The sequence below is a fragment of the Pteropus alecto genome, unplaced genomic scaffold (assembly GCF_000325575.1).
Source record: "Pteropus alecto unplaced genomic scaffold, ASM32557v1 scaffold75, whole genome shotgun sequence".
NCBI classification, from domain to species: domain Eukaryota; kingdom Metazoa; phylum Chordata; class Mammalia; order Chiroptera; family Pteropodidae; genus Pteropus; species Pteropus alecto.
The window spans coordinates 17251318-17256664 of NW_006440638.1; positions in this window are offsets into that span (position 1 = coordinate 17251318).

Genomic DNA, 5347 nt, shown 5'->3' on the forward strand with positions numbered 1-5347 from the left:
TTGTCTTAGGAACTTGAGACTCTTAACAGACTTTTGGGTAAGAGCTTTCCAGGATACCACTCTCTCACACTTCCTGAAGTCACAGAGGTCAGAGACCTACTTAGCTGTGGTGTCGGGAGAGGGGAGTGACGGAGTGAACTGTTGCACAGATCATAGCATGATGAGGTTTATAGAATGCTCATATATTCCAAGGAGACTGGATCAGCTTCTTATACATCCTGAGCTGCCCTAATCCCTGCCTTTCCAAACCTGGTATTATAACTTTCCCTTTGGTCTATTAGCTCCCCTGTAACATTCCTATAGATTACTTTTCCACATAAATTGGCCAGAGTTGCTTTCTGTGGCTTACAACCAAAGATGCTGATAAGCACAGTATTCTTCCAACCTATAACCCACCTTCTCCTTATAGTCCTTAGAAATAGAACATCTGAAGATTAAGATTGAATTTTCCTGCCTCGCCTTTTCATCATCTACCTGAGTCACTTCTTTTAGTTCTGAGAATCTTTCAAATAGGCATGGACTGCTTTGCTTCATGAAAAAACTTTGGAGGAAGAAAACCCTATAATCCTATCCACACCCCCATGTTTATATTCAGAATAAAAATGTCTTCAGATTGAGGTGAGGCTAAGCAAGCAACTCGGGGAAAAGGAAATTAAAAATGCAGCACAACGGCGATGAGATTTAGGGTTATTTTGATTAGAAAAAGCTCTGGCTGAAGGGGGTGGGGGAGGAATGAGAATATGTTTGTCGAAGGTACACACTTCCAGTTAGAAGATGAATAAGCTCCATAGAGATAATACACAGCATTGTGAGTGTAGTTAACAATACTATGTTTTATGCTCGAAAGTTTCTAAGAGAGTAAATCTTAAATGTTCTCACCACAAAAATGAAATGGTAATTATGTGATATGATGGAGGTGTCAGCTAATGCTACCATGGTAACCATATTGCAATATATAAGTATATCAAATCAACACATTGGGCACCTTAAACTTAAACAATGTTATATGTCAATTATATCTCAATAAAGCTGGGGAAAAACAAAACAAAACAAAAATAACTCCCCCCTCAAATAAAAAAAAAGAAGAAAGAGCTCTCAGGGTATAATCTGGTTATTTTTTCCAGCACTCTTCTGATGTAGGAACGATTTAAGTGTAGTCTACTGAAAAAGAGGACATCTCAACATAGACTTTAGGAAGAGAGTGAGCCGAGGTCAATCAGGGAGATGGGAAGAAGGCTGGCTTTAATTTCTGGGGGTCTGCTCCTAGAAGTCTATGCTTTGTTTATTGAAGAACACGAATCCTAAAATCTGGTGCACATTTCGGGCAAGAAGCATATTTATCATTTGTCCCTTTCCCAAAATGAATTAGTGTATCTTCACCTCAAACTTCATATAGTTAATAAGGTGGTCAGTATAAATAGAAAATCAAAGTAACAAGTGTGAGAAAAATATGCTAGCTACAAGGATTCCTGAGAGATAGGATTGGCTTTGACAGACACTGAATTTTCTGGTAGCTAAGGCAAAAAGGGATTATATTATACTGATATTCTTCAAGTGACGCCAGAAAACAAATAGAACAGCTTCCTTGATCAGATTTTTGGTAGATTTCTTTTCAAACTACTTCTTCAACCTTGAATATTGTGAAGTACGTACAAGTTATTGTAGATTAGCTCCATTGGGTTGTGTAGTAACAACTGGAAGGTGGCAGCCAACTTCAGTCATCGCACAGAGTTCCTGGAAAAAGAAAAGCCCTGACTATGGTGGCTGATTCATGAAAATGCATGGCTTTTAGTAAAATCGTCCTCCTGGTCGGAATTTTTTCTCATATAAATTTCTCATATGTTATACATCTATAATAAAATTTGCAGGTTTTCTCTGGGGATGAGGGCAGAGCTGAGTTGGATGTCTTGAGCGAGCCAGAGTAAACGTGGGATTTAAACTGTAGGTCTAAGATTAATTTGAAGAAGACGCACAGGGTCTCTACGGTTTTCTTTCAAATCTATAAAATTGACATAAGACCATTGACTATCTACTGCAAAGGAATATTGTGTTAGAAAAAGAATGTACTGGTGTTTGCAATTGCATCCCTCGAGGGGTGCTTTGCAGAACTCACAAGTGGCTGCTCTAAGCTTAAAGTACTCATCACATCACTTCTGGTTAGATCGTAGGAAATCAGAAGCTGTGGAAGTCAGTGTTATACATTCCATTCTCTGGGAAAATAAGTGCCAAAGTGTCTGCTAGAGAGGAGATCGGGAGATTTTTTAATTTCCCCATGAGTTTTTTTAGTGGTGGCTGATTGGCTCCTCGGTTTGACTTTTCTCACTTCTGGTTTTATTTTCAAGTGCTGTTTCCTTTACTCAGCCCACGGAGTGGCCTCCTTTTCTCTCCACCACCTCACTCTTCTTGTGGCTGCTTCCTTCTCATCCTCGGAATATGGTTTACTTTGGAAAGGTCTTTCTTGGAAAGCAAAGAGTTAAATAATACGGACTGCGCAGTCACCAGAGGGTGGGTGAGTTTGGTCTATAAAGAGGCTCATCTTTGGAAAGAGCTTTTGTCTCCCCTCCCTCCATCCATCCTAGAAGTTCTTCCTCTGTTCTCCCTCTCCACGTCTCCTCTTTTTTCCTTCACAGTACTCACTACAAATCATACATTTGCTTGTTCCCTTCTTGTTTGCTCCCTAAGTACACTGGAAGTACCCCAGTATAGGGTCATGTCCAGTGTCCAGCTCCATGTCAGTAGACACTCAAGGCTAGGTTTGAATGAAGTTATGTACTCCTTCCTTGAAAAAATCAGCATGCTGAAGTGATATGCAAGATTCAGATTGTAGCTGTTGCTGGTTCCTTTCTCTCAAACCGGGGAGCAAAAATTCATTAAAACATATATTCTATCATGAGAACTAGGATTTGTTTGGCATTTACTATGCACAGGGAATTTTGCGAACACTATTTTTAATTCTCAAACCTGCAAGGCACATGTCATTTCATTTGGAGAAAGAAGGCTCCAGCTTGGCCCAGCTGTTACTGGCTGAATAGGCATTTGGAGCCAGCTCTGACTCCGGTCTCTGCCCTTTCCACCTTCCCAGGATGTCTTCTCCTTTTTTGGACATGGCTAAATTTCATGTACCCTCAAAGCTTAGTTTAACACTGCTTCCTTCTTCCAAATGCCCCATGTAAATTGTCTTTTTTCTACACTCTCACAGCTTTTTATCTATAGCTTTCTTATGATGTCTGACATTTTTCTACTTTGGGTCACAGATTTCTTATTCAGGTCTCTTTACCAGGGCTTACTCATCCAGCCTGATCTGGCTCCAGTCTACTGCTACAATCTTATCCTATGTAACTCTCTTCTTCCTGCTTCGGGGATTAGCTGTGCTGGTTTCTTTCTGTCCTTGCAACAAACCATATCCTTTGATTTCTTGAGCCCTTGAACATGTATTTCCCTCTGCCTGATGTACTCCTTTCTTCAGTGTTATATTTAGCTTGCTTCTCTGCCTCCTTTAAAACTGACCTCCAATATCACCTCCTCAGAGAAGTCTTGCTTGATGCCCAGACCTAAGCTTCCTGTGCATTTTCCTCATCATATCTATCATTATGCAATGTCTATGCTTTTGTTTTTAGCATTATCACAACTAGCAATTCTTTTTGTGAGCTGGTTTACTTTTCTTTCTTTCTCACTTGGACATAATAAGCTCCATGAAGGCTGGTACCATGTCTGTCATGTTCATTGTATGTCTCCAGCACCCAAGTATACGGTCTAGCACAGTGGTTGGCCCACAGTAGGTGCTCAGCAAATATTATTGTTGAAAAAACATGGGATTGTGTGACTCCTGCTCAAAATCCTGTAATGCTTTACCATTTACCACTCAAAATCTTACTGTGACTTACAAGGCCTCGACCCCACCCTGTTGAATTGACATCTCTGAGCTCATCTACCTTCTTCTCATTCACTCTACTCCAGTTACACTGGCCTCCTTGATGTTTCTAACACACACCAAGCAAATTCCTGCCTCAGGACCTCTGCATTTGCTATGCCTTCCTCTGAAATCCTCTCCTCCATGCATTATCCCTTTCTCCCTTCAGGTCTTTGCTCAGCTCTTGCTCTCTGAGGGAGGCCTTCCCCTACCAATCTATTTGAAATGTGAAACTTTCCCTTACTCACAGGCACATACTCATGCTCACACTCACACGCATTCCCTCTTCCCCGTCCCTGCTTTATTTATTGTCTGTCTCCTCCCTGCTAGAGTGTAAGCTCCATTAGGTCAGCGGTCTTTATATGTTTCTCTGCTGCTGCATTCCTTGGATCCCAGAACAGCACTTAACTAGGTGTTCAGTATATGTGGAATGAATGGCTACCTTGCCCCTTCTGATTTGCACCATTGTTCTTTATTGCTCTCAGAGTTCCAGCAAATCTTTATTGAATATCATTTCACAGAATGAATGAATCTGTCACTAAGTACTAAATATGGTCCTTTCAAAAAGCAAACCAGACACGTTTGAATAAACCACAGATCTTCAGCAAATACTTGCAGGAATTTCAGAAAAATAATACTGAAATAATACTGCAAAGCTTAGCTTTTTGCTTTCTGCTCTCATTGGTGAGTCTAGATAATCATTAATGAAAGAAAATAACTCTTTTTCTTACATCTTTTTTTCTCCCTTCTCACTGCTGACATTTCTCATGGCTTCCCCTTTGCAGACTTGGTTTCTTTTCATCGCAGACCTTCGCTGGGAGAGGGAGCTGTCTTCTAAAGGTAAGGCAGTTGTAGCAATCCTTGGGGTGCATCTCTTAGACAGTTGAGGAAGATAAAATGTCTTGTTTCAACTTTTTAGGAAATTTGGTTTAACTCTACGATTAAGAGAGATAAACAGTGAACAGAAACAGCTGACGAGGTTGAATTTATGAAGCATTTTTCAACCTTATTCACCCATAGCTAAAAGCTGCAGGTCAAGGGTTATCATAATTAGTATATCTTTTTAATAACTGCAAGTCACAAGGTATGGGATGGTGCCTGCTTCTGTGCTAGCCGGGCCGTGTGATTCTACCATATTAGCATTGTCTGAGTTTCCTGTTTTTGTTTTTAGAAGCAGCTCCTCCTTTTCGTGTATTAAACTTTTCCTTTGGCCTAGTTCACAAGACACTTTCTGGCCACCCACTGCATTCTTCCTTTCTGTTCTGCTTGTACCTCGAGCTGCTGTCCACCATATCACTCACCAGCCTCTGCTTCACTTGCCCATTTCCTCCTCTCTGCACACCCTCAAGTATGAGCTTCTTAAGCACAGGGAGGGTAGCGGCTCCCAAAAAGTTCACTGAAAAAGTCATAAATGAATATAATTTGCTCTCCTCTTTC